Genomic DNA, 12,740 nt, shown 5'->3' on the forward strand with positions numbered 1-12,740 from the left:
AATCTATTGAATCTATTATTGTTTGCTCTAAATTACATTGTCGTATTAATAAGAGTATCGACAAATATCAGTATCGGTATTGGTATCAATAAAATCATAACGACATACATCCCTATTATGTACACCATGCTAATAAAAGGTTGGACCCTCTTTTGCCTTCAGAATTGCTTTAATTCTTGGTGTCGTACTTTAACAAGTTGTTGGAAACATTCCACAGAGATTTTGGTCCATATGGACATGATAGCATCACACTGTTGGTATCTGATCACATCTATGATGAGAACTCCTGTTCCGCCACATCCCAAAGATGCTCTGTTGGATTGAGATCTGGTGACTGTGGAGGCCATTGGAGTACAGTGAACTCATTGTCATGTTCCAGAAACCAGGTTGAGATGATATGAGTTTTGTGACATGGTGCCTGCTGCTGGTGGTGTAATGGTGTGGGGGATATTTTCTTGGCACACTTTGGGCCCCTTAGTACAAACTGAGCATGGTTTAAATGCCACAGTCTACCTGAGTATTGTTGCTGACCATGTCCACAGTGAACCATCTTCTGACGGCTACGTCCAGCAGGATGATGCTGAACTGTTGATACAAGGCAGGATGGATCCATGCTTTCATGTTGTTTACATCAAATTCTGCCCCTGCCATCTGAATGTTGCAGTTGAAATCGAGACTCGTCAAACCAGGCAACGTTTTTCAAGTGTTGGTGAGACTGTGTGAACTATAGTCTTAGTGTCCTGTTCTTAGGTGACAGGAGTGGACCCCGGTGTATTTTCTGAGGATGTGGCAAGGGGAAGGATTTAAATAAGGAAAAGGAGGGGTCCTAGGACAGAGTCTAGGGGAATGCCGGATGTGACGGGGAAGGGTTGGGAGCAGTGGGAGTTGACCTTGATGTCGTGGATGCGGCCGGAGAGGTATGACTTGAACCAGAGGAGAGGTGTGTCAGTGATGCCAATGGCTGAGAGTCTGTTGATGAGGATGGGGTGGAAAATTGTATCACATGCCGTGCTTAGGTCGAGGAGGATGAGGATGGACAGGAAACCGGAATCAGCAGGAGGTCACTGATAATTTTAAGTAGAGCTGTTTCGGTGCTGTGGTTGGTGCAGAAACTAGACTGAAATTCTTTGTAGAGTTTATTGTGGGGCAAGTGGGACTGAAGCCGAGGCGTTGTCCATGTGTATATTGAAATCAAGTAGAACGTAGAATAAAGTCACTATTAGGTTTAGGAGGACGGTAGACTATGGCAATGATAAGGAGGTATGGGCTGTTTATTAAACCTGCAGAGCATTCGAATAAACTGGGGACCGGAACAGTAACAGAGGAAAAACATTCCAGGTGTTGCGGAAAATCAGTGCAAGGCTGCCGCCTTGACCCGTGACTCGTTTTATTATATAATGTTTTGAATATTGACATGAATTCATCATATGCACCATTTATATTATTGTTATTGTATACTACATCCCAATTCTGTGCGATCATTTACTCTTTTGTCTTCTTCAGACCCATATTGGCGGACATCAGCTGTTAATCAGCTGTCTAGCCCATTGATCAACTCCTGATTTAATGTCCTTGATCCAAAATTGATAATCAGTAGTCCAGAACATAATCAAAGAACGGCAAGCATTGGAGCACAAATTCAAATAGCTCACTGACAGGAAGCAGAGCAGCAGAGTGGCTGGAGTAAGATTCATGGGGTATCCCTGATCTGGCAAAGATGGTTGTGAAACCAGGATTACTTTTCTTCTGTAAATAAATGTGCAAATATAATTTACTTTCAGGCTGTTTTGACTATTTTTTATTCATAAACATAGAAAATTCTAATGAATGCATAAACTTTCAAGTGACACTGTATGTGCATACAGAACATTTAAAGGAATCATGGACATGTTATACTGCATGACAGTATTAGAGGGAGTTCAAGTGTGAGAGTTGTTATTCACTGGATTATAGCAAATATATTTGTAAATCGAACAAGTCCATACACAATACAGACGCCTTAATTTAATTTTATTCCTAAAAATTATTTTCTGTTTTGTCTTTGACAGCCATGTTGAGCTTTCTCTCCAAACTTGGACTGGAGAAATATTATCCCAACAGACTTTCACTTCAGTCTCTCTTGGAGATCAACACAAACAGCTTAAATGAAAAACCTGTTTCATCACTAGAGGACATACCATGGTTCTTTCTCAGAAAACTTTTTAAAATCAGTGCCAACTGCAGGAGCTGTACACAGTTGACAAGTAATCAAAAGGAAAATAATGATATCTGGGACCTGGGCTTTTACACTGCAGATGACTCTGACAATAAGATTAACCCTCTTGACCTCATAGTAGCTCTCTTCCTTTGTGCTGACAGCTCTTTGCAACAGGAAATGTCTCTCAAAATGTCCATGTGCCAGTTTTCTGTCCCACTGCTGTTGCCTCGTGGCAATAAGAGTCAGTGTAGCCTGATGCTTTGGGCTCTGAGAGACATCGTCAAAGAGTGGTGTCCACATGATCTGTCTGAATCAAGAGGTTTTGTTGAAGACAACATTGTCCAAGCAGATCTACCGTCCTATTCCTTTGTGAGACTGAAAAACTGCAGTTTATCAAAGTCTCACATTCTGAACCAGGTTCTTAGTCGTGGTCAACAGAATCACAATATCTTCATACACAGAGATATGGAAGGAGGAGGAGTTAAAAGAGAAATATCCAATGGACTGGTGGAGGTCTGCTGGTATCTGCCATGTGGTACAAAAAATCTAGACATATTTCCAGATCCTGTTACTTTTGCAAATATGAGAGGAGACATCTGTGAGTCACTTGAACAGTTCAAGTTTCTTTTTCAAGTGTCAAATGCCACCTTTGTGTTTCTGGACAAAGTTGAAGAAAGGGAGCTGGAGATTTTGACTTCCCTAAAAGATATGAAAACTAAACTCTTCCTGGTAGTTAATCAAAAAGAGGGGAATTTTAGAGAAGACATGATGTCAGTCAAGAAAACGCTGGAGAAACTGGATTCACCAAAGAACGCTTTAATCGTTAAGAAGACAAGTGATAATGCCACAGAGTTTTCAAAGAAGCTTTGTGAAGTGATCAAGACATGTCTCTCACATGTCAAAGCTACAACCAGCATTGTAAATATGACTGACAAAGCTGTTGAACTTGGTCTGTTTGTGGACAAAAGCAAAACTGACCAACAACACAAAGCAGCCAAAGAGATTGTTGATGTCATTGGGGTCAGATCGATTCCACAATACAAGAGTCAGCAACTTCCTCTACAAGGAGATAATTGGAAAAAGTTATCAAATTTAGAAAAGGAGGAGTGTAGACTAAAGACATCTGGTAACATAGGTCTGGAAGAATATAAATCTTCTCTTCAAGAAAAACAACAAAAAATTAGGAAGGACCAAAAGAAATACAAACTATCCAAAGGAATGGAGACTTTTATTTCTAACTTATCAACAAATGACAAAGAAAAAAGGGACTTTTTCCTCAAGTGGATGAAGCTAAAACTCGATTCCCGTTCAAGGAAGAATCTGTCTGATCTGCAAAACAAATTCAAAGAGCAATGCAAGAAGAAAGATGTGAAACAAATAGCAGAGTTGGATCAAGCTTTGGTGGAGAGCTCTTTAGGTGTAGAACATTACATGAGAGAGATGGGACTGATCTATGAGTTTTTGCCAGAACCTCATCATGAAAGATATCATCTCCTTCTCTGGCTGCTGAACTGCTGTTGGATGGATATCCTTTAGAGCTCTTGGATGGAGATGCTTCCAACATCCCCGAGAGATGGGTGACAGATGTGCTGATGGAGCTTCACAAGAAGGTTGGAGAGAAGAGCAGACTGTTGGTACTGACTGTATTAGGAGTTCAAAGTTCGGGGAAGTCAACACTCCTCAACACCATGTTTGGTGTACAGTTCCCTGTCAGCAGTGGCAGATGTACCAGAGGAGCTTATATGCTGTTCCTCAAAGTTGGAGATGATTTGAAAAGTGACTTAAATTCTGACTTCATAGTTCTCATTGACACAGAGGGTCTAAAATCTCCTGATCTGGCACAACTAGAGGAGAGTTATGAGCATGACAACCAGCTGGCAACCTTTGTAATCGGCCTCAGTGATATCACTATCGTCAACATTGCAATGGAGAACACAACTGAAATGAAAGATGTTCTGCAAATCACGGCCCATGCATTCTTGAGAATGAAGGAGATTGGTAAAAAACCCATTTGTTATGTTGTTCATCAGAATGTTGCAGGAGTTTCAGCTGATTCAAAGTGTCTGACAGAAAGAAAACATCTGTTGGATCAACTCAATGAAATGACACAAATTGCAGCTGTAATGGAAAAACAACCTTCTATCAAAGCCTTCACTGATGTACTGGACTATGACATAGAAAACAACAACTGGAACATCCCAGGACTCTGGCATGGAACACCTCCAATGGCTCCAGTGAACACAGGTTACAGTGAAGCTGTAGCTGATTTCAAGAAACATCTTCTGGAGACAATGAAAGGAGACAGAAGATCTGAACCCTCACAGATCCCTGAGTTTCTAGAATGGATGAGAAGTCTCTGGAAAGCAGTCAAATATGAGAACTTCATCTTCAGTTTCAGAAACACTCTTGTGGCTCATGCCTATGACAACCTTTGTAAAGAGTTTAATGACTGGGAATGGGAGTTTAAGAAAGAGATCTTCTCGTGGCAGACAGAAGCAGAGGTAGAAATCCTCAATGCAGGAAATGAATCTGAACTCCAACATTTACTTGAACTGGTTGAATCAAGAAAACAGGAAGTTTCAGAAAAAATAGAAGTCCAGCAACAATTAATGAAGCAGAAGCTTGATGAGTACTATGAAAGACAAAATGTCCACGTAAATCTAATACAAAAATACAAAACTGACTTTTTTCTGAGTGTCAGTAATCTTGCAGAAGAAATCAGATATTCAACAATCAATAAGCTGGACTGTGTCTTGGAATCAAGAAAAAGTTCAAAAGAAGTTCATGATATTTGGAGGAAACACAGAGAAATGATTGAAGAACAAGTAAAAAAATTCTTGAGTGACTCCAAGAAGAGGACAAAGTCCGATGAACAACTGACATGTGAGTTTGAGAAGATGTGGGCTAAAGCCACAGAAAAGGTGTCAGGTCTACCTGAACAAAATGTACCTGAAAAAATGCTGGACCAGCTGATAAAGCATTTTGGCAACCGTAATGTCAGTGAGTATTTTCAGAACATTGGAGATCTACAGCAGATTGGATTGAGTCCATTTAAGGTCAGAAGTAAGCGTATAAAACAGAGACCTATATGCTGTTTCACTGCCTGCATTAAACCACAGACGGACTTAAAAAGAGAATTGCAGAGAGAAGCTGATAATATCATTGAGTCTTGCAAACAATTTGTGTATGAAATCACACAGACAAAGACAGATTATGTTGAGTCTTATACAAAGGATCTTCTGGAAAAAATAGATGAAAGCCTAGAACAAATACACAAGGACTGCAAATTTAAGTTTGAGGTTGATCTGAAACTTCATATTTGTGGTTTTGCTTCAAGAGAATTTCTAAAAATGCACAACAAATTCTTGTTGGACGTAAATCCTAAAATTCAGCTGGAGAAGTTCAGGGGTCAGTACTTTTCAGACTTTGTTGATTTATACAAACAGGGAGATCAAACTCAGAAAAAAGCAAATTATTTTGTCAAGTTTTGCCTCGAACCTGCTGTTAAAGACTACATTAACAGATCTCTGGGAATAGACATCGTGGATGAAATTTTGACAAGCTCCCATTCAGCGGAGTTCAGCTCCCGCTCTTATTTCCAGTACAACATTCAGAGAGAGTTGCTGCAGAAGGAAGACTTTCAGAGCTTTGTCAAGTACATTTCTAGATATGAAATATTTGTCAAAGAATGGATATTTCAGCACATTAAGCAAAAGATGTCTGAGAAGACTATGGGCAAACTGAAGAACAAAAATCTTGAGGTCATAGTTCAAAAACTAGAAGCAGCAACAGAACAGGCCTCAAAAGGAGAGGATGGTGTTCTTCTACCAGATAACACAGAAAGCATCACCAAGTTCATCAGTAACGTGAGAAAATATCTGATTAAAGACATCTCAATCTCAGTGGAGGCTGAAGAAACAACACTGTTCCTAATCCAAAGCACATGTCATCCATTTATCCAGAGTCTGAAGATCTCAATAGAAGAGATGAAAGCTCAGCTTCAGGAGGAATTCTCCAAATCTGAAAACATCACTGAGACTCTGAACAAACTTCCAATCAAACCACAGGATGAGCTTTTCAAGAGAGTGTTTGGTTGTGGAAAACAATGTCCATTTTGTAAAGTTCCATGTGAGGCTGGAGGCAAAGAACACCAGAAACATCATGCAGCCGTACATCCGCCAAGAGGTCTTGGTGGAGGCAAATATGAAGACTCTAATAAGCTGGTAGAAAGACTGTGTACAACTGATGTGTACAGTGATCGTAAATTCAAAAACACAGACACTAAATGGGAGCTGCATCCTTACAAAGAGTATCACACATACTATCCAGACTGGAACATTCCTCCAGACCCCACCATAGAGGCATCTGACTACTGGAAGTACATCCTGGTAAAGTACAATGACAGATTTGCTGAAGAATATGAGGCCAAACCAGCTGATATTCCAGAGGCCTGGAAGAGAATCACAAAGGAACAAGCTCTGAAAGGTTTAAAAGATGCTTTCAACATAAAGTGAATAATGTTCAAACCTGATGAACATCTACAAACTAAACAAAGTTTAAGATCAGACAAAAGTAAAATTAGTACTGTCTCTTTCCTGAATGAATATCTTAAGTACTGACAATCATACTGTCCTAATCATACAAGAAAATATGAAGCATGGAAATAGCTGTTGTTTTTCGTTATTAATACATGTTTTAATGTTTTTTATTTTAATATTTTTCTCATGGCTGGATTTCTAGTAACCAGTGACATGATGATTAGAATGTACAGCAGACATGTGAAAAAGAAGTGTTTTATTATGTATTTATTCATTTCCATAGTAGCCTGTAAGGGTTACTCAAAAAATTATAGGTTTTATTCTTCATTTATATATATTGTTCAGTCTGAAACAAATCTAATAATATCGCTATTAGCTCAGAGTCTTAAAGAACTCGGAGACATCTTAAATATTTATTGCTAACAATATTTTCTTTGTTTCATTCTTAATATGCTCATGAAACTACACATAAAGGACAATGACCACTTGAAATATGCAATGCATTTATTTTGTTTTTTATTCTTTGGCTGAATGGAATATTTAAATGTCAAGCAGTTACTGCTGTTCTTGAAAGAATTGATCCTTAACATACTATGAGTTTTATTGTTAGATATTGGTGTCTTGGAAATATTTTTTTTTTCTTCAATTTCGTCTGAATAGTTGTTTTTCTTTTCTCATGATTAGTAGGTAAAAACAAAATCACTATACATATTTACTAGAGAATAATGCAATAAGCATGATGATGTGCACAGGCTTTGTGTTTTCATGATGTTTTCTATCTCTGTTCTTTCATATTTTACAGTTTTATTTGTAACATGTAAAAAAAATTCTCATATTGTAATGAATATGATGAAGAAGTCAGTAAAAAATAAAGAAATTGGTGTTCAGACTTGTTCATGTTTTAATAATAATCTGAACAAGACAACAGCAGGTGACATTGAGGCATAATTGTTTTTAGACAAAGGATACCATTTGATTCCATTTGAGTCATTATTGTAATAAATATTGGGGTCCAAAATGAATGGTGAAGGTCACCAGGTCAGAGCCTCAAAAATCACCCATAGAGTATGAATATACAAAATGCAATTATCTTTATTTTGGTACAAAAGACAGTTCATTAAACAGGGGGTTGATGAGCGGCGACAGCCAACGGGGATTCTTCACTGCAGGGGTCTGGAAAACTCCCACTATTACCAACTAGATATCACAGCAAACTTATGGCACACCACACACATGGCGCGCTATCACCCTCTACTGGAGGCACTGCACTACACACCTGCTTAGCAGTGCACTCATGTGACAAGAGGTGGAAGCCCCTCCTTCGTTCCTGCACAGGTAAGGTATCCCCACTACGCTCCCGTCCACACAGCCCAACACATTAAAATATAGTAACAAATATAACTTAATTAAACGAGTAATCACTCAACTCTGGCGCAGGAACAGTTACCCCCCCTGCTCTAGCTGTCTTCATCGCTGGTGGCCCTTAACAGCCACGAACGACACCCCGCTCCCTCCCGAGAGTGCCAAGCCGCCAGACGTGGGTTCCAACCAGCCGCAACAGAGAGAGTGACCCTTCCATCCCAAATCCCTAAGTCTCTCCCTCCTGTAATCACACAAACCTGTTCCCAGTCCGCTGAGCCTCAGCGACCCACACCCACCTTCAGTCACATCACAATTCTAATTCTTACATATAGCTCTGCAATGTGAAAAATGACTAGCAATGATGGGATCTGTTCAAAAATTGGGTGAAAATGTATTCTAATAAATAAAATGTAATGGAAATCAACACTCAGGTGGCTGTAGTTAATGTTTTACATCAGTGTCTCAAATGAAGATGAATGAACCTGGTCCAGGTGAGAATGTAGCAGATAATAAGTCAGACGAGAGCAGACTCCAGACATTGTAGTGCAAATATTTTCTCAGTGCATCATGACAACTGTAGAGTAGATTTAGTTATTACAGTACAAGCTAATTGTGTAGCTGCAGCTTAATGTGTTCATAAAGCTTCATAGTAGCTTCTGTGTCTAAAGTAGCATTAGCATATATGAGTTTAGGAAAAGATGACATACCTCAACACTGGGACCTCTTACGCGTCTCCTCTTTTCTCCTCTTTCTGAAAGCCAACCCTGAGGAATTTTCACGATGACAGTATCAAAACGTTAAATAGACAAATAGATGATATGTGGGCTGATAACTCGGCCCACCCCCTTTTCCACAGTGCACGGTGCCGGTTCAACAACAGGGCCCTTCTACTAAAGTTTGTAAGTAATGTAATTGTAGAGAGTATTCTAATTCTCTCAGAGAGGTCTTAACGTAACCTAAACTTTACCTCTCCTCTGTATCACAAATGGTTCAGAAATTAATTAATCTTTTGAAAAAACTGTCGGAACATATCGTGACTATATGCTCGTCGTAGCAGGCAAGCCATAGTTAGCGAGCTAGCTGGCAAACGGATTGAGGCCGATTAAATGAACAAACATTGCAGGACAATTAGTCGAAAGTTTGCAGAAATTAAAGCCAAAAACAAAGCCAAATGCCACAGTCCTAGTGTGTGGGAATATTTCGCATTTAAAGTAAACTTTTTTATTAAATATTCAATATCTGTTTTATTGATGTATAGAGGGTTTCTGTTTTCCTTATCAACTTAAGATGTTCTATTTTTTACTGTAGCCTGTTGCAGTGTAATAGGTCGTGGCATCTTAGTGGACTATCTACGAGTTAGGAATCTCTTCATTGTAGTTTGACAAACAACATTTTCCTTGGGTCCCCAAAGAGCTAGAAATGCCCCTGGTGATTCTTACACACATCAAAACCTACACACAGAACCAGACAAACCTGCTTACAGAGATTTTGTAGTATGATACTCTTGAAAGGACAGGATTCTTGTGATAACACCAACAGGAAAGGATTCTGGTGATAACACAAACAGAAAGTCATGGTCTTCATGTTCCGACTGATGGATGTAAAAGGTCATGAAGTACCCTGTTATTACCCGTACCTTGTAAAACAGGAGTTAAATTTACGTTTAGTGTGACCAAAGTGAGTTCTTTATGAGCGTTTTTCCTTCCACATGAAATATTTGTATGTTTTAACTCTGTCTCTGATCTCTCATCTACCACATACAGTGAGCGGGAGCCCATTTTAAGAAGAAAAAAAACAAACACTACTGCTTCAGCTGCAAGAGAGAGACAACAGGCCTGGGAAAACATCTCTGCTCAGGTCAATGTGTAAGTTAAATTGTGGTCCTATGTGATATGAATGCTAATATTACAGATGAAAAATAATGAAACCCGAAGTGCATTTCATTTAGGTGCAATCCCATCGGCATGAAACGCACCTGGCGGCAGATCAAGATGAAATATAAAGATATAGTTCAGTCAGAAGACTCGTTCATGTTATACATGTTAAACATGAATCCTTCATTGTGTAATTGGGTCATCAATATCATCCTCATATATTCCCAGTTACCAGTTAAGGAGCTACAGTATATGAAATCCATTTCATCAAAAAATACAGAAGCTTGGTAACAGTGTTCTTGGAGTGCTAGATCACAAATGCAGGACTGAAAAATGTGTATGGTCACAAATGAATTATGTATTTTATTGAATGTAAAAGTAAATAACTATTTTGTAACTGTTGGAAATAAAGAAGACTGAATGAAATGTGAATACATTGTCCTTATTGTGGGGGATGGTGACGGTGATACATTAAACCGCAAAGTTAGTGTTGCAGATGATGTCCATGACCATTTTGACATCTGGACCACCTGCAGGATGGATGGGGTCATCATTTGTCTCCTCAATATGTGGGGCAGAGTTTTGCTCTTCTCTAATAGTGCCAGTATTCTGAAGAACAGCACATGCCACAATAATGTCACAGGCTCAGTCAGGGGTAACCCTTAGGTGACGCGGCACTGGAAACGGGCTTTCAGCAGGCCTGTGGTCATCTCCACCCGAGCCCTTGACTTGCAACGAGCCCTGTTAAAGTTCTGTTGGGGGCCTGTAGCTGATGTCACACTCATGAAATATCTGTGAGTCGTGAATAGATCCCGGCCTCTTGGCCTCCACATTCATGATGATGTACACAGCATCACATATGATCTTGACAATGCAGAGGTGTTAGGTGAACTACTGTAATGCATTATTCAACAGTCTGAGTCAGTGTACCTACAGATTAATGCTGTGAATGGACCTGCTGTTCACATAATCCCCTCATGTTGTGATGGAGCAGCGATGGGAATGTGAGTCCTATATGCACCCTATCACATTAAGGAATCCTACAATAAAATCAGATGATTAATTCTAGTCTGAGGACACAGCGCAGTGCAATAAGAGTATAATTATTCATCATTTACCTACAATCCTGTAGAACTCCTCCTTAATGACTCTCACTGGATTGTGTCCAGGGAAAGACATACAGATGCCAAAGAGATATTTTAAAGCCAGGCCCACCTTCTTCACAGACATTTGTCTTGTTGAGGTATTATATAGAAAACTACCATTGGCAAAGAACCGAGGTGCAATGTATAGTATGTTTTGGGATGTGAGAGCATGGTCACGGTTGCTGACATTGGTGATAGTGACACAGATGAGGTTGTGATGTAAATGATAGATGAATGCATCTAGAAATGAAGAAATTATCTAAATCGTAGCTAATAGTGATCTGCTGATGTATATTTAATTCATGATAAAATAACACCGCCCCATCATGAACGGGAAACAGGAAAGTAAAGGAAATTAATGTTTTATTAATTGTTTCATGTAATAGGAAAACTGTATTTGGTTTAGTCCAGTATCAATATGTCTGGTTTTTGGTAAACACCGCATCCCAGTTTATTTCAAACCTGGAAACACACTAAGACAGAAACTGGTCCACCCCAAAGACAAAACACCTAGACAGAAACAGAGTAATGTAGTGTACACGGTTCAGTGTAGTGAGGAATGTACAGACTTGTATATTGGGGAAACAAAACAACCCATCCACAAGCGCATGGCCCAACACAGGAGAGCCAGCTCATCAGGAAACGACTCAGCAGTCCACCTCCATCTGAAGGACAAAGGACACTCCTTTGAGGACACCAACGTCAAAGTGCTGGCCAGAGAGGACTTTCAAGGTGAGGTAAGCACCAGCCATTATGGAAATTAGTGACCCCAGTTTCTGGTCAAGCAAGTTTCGGGTGGGTGTTACCCACAGAGTTTATTCCTATTTAAACCTCAATTTCCCAAAAGAAAGGAAGAAAAACAAGATAAAATCAGTGAAACGGAGTCTACTGAAGGAAAACGAACTGTCACTGAGTGTTATCTAAAAAAAAAAAAAGTAAATGATACGGTAGATGTGATAAAGGCTGTTGTTTTTAGCAATTAACTGCCGTTAACTACCGTTAACTCGCTGGCTAACGTTCGTGGCCGTTACTACTGTTGGCTCTTAACTACCGTTAGCTCGTCTGCTAGAACTTAGTTGTTGCTCCCAACTATCGTCGGTGTTTCTGTGTGTAAGCAAATTCCTCCTCATCTGTAACTGCTTTCAGCTGCAAGAACCCCTGCTGTGGTACCGGGTACCAGAGCCGTTTTGTGCCTGTGCCCCGCCGAACACAGAGATCGGTCAGTTTTTGTTGTTGTTGTTGTTTCTTTTTGTTTTTTTGGATTGTGTTTTGCCTGTTCCAGTGAAGTGAAGTGATGGCGAGCTACCCACTTGATCTAGAGTGAAGTGAACCCTACATAACCCGTGGTTACTGGACAGGTCCTGCTACACTCTCTGGTGAGGTTGGCCCAACATCTGGAACACCCTCACACTCAGTCCTGTCACACACTTCCCCCTACCCTCAATTCCCCAGACTTACATCCCTGAAACACTGGACTTGCACTCACCTTTTGACTGTTTCTTGGTCATTGAATTTCTTGTGGAATCACATATCTGTTGTGTAGGATAATTTTCCTAAAGTGAATGATGTTTGCGATGCATTTTAAACTAAAACTAAAAAATTTGAAACTAAAAACTAAATTTGA

General features: G+C 39.7%; 1 pseudogene; it reads left to right on the forward strand.

Moving 5' to 3' along the window:
- Nucleotides 1-2,050: 2,050 nt before the first annotated feature.
- On the forward strand, nt 2,051-7,622 carry LOC125005012 (annotated as a pseudogene).
- Nucleotides 7,623-12,740: the final 5,118 nt, after the last annotated feature.

Source organism: Mugil cephalus, chromosome 3 (assembly GCF_022458985.1).
Source record: "Mugil cephalus isolate CIBA_MC_2020 chromosome 3, CIBA_Mcephalus_1.1, whole genome shotgun sequence".
NCBI lineage: Eukaryota > Metazoa > Chordata > Actinopteri > Mugiliformes > Mugilidae > Mugil > Mugil cephalus.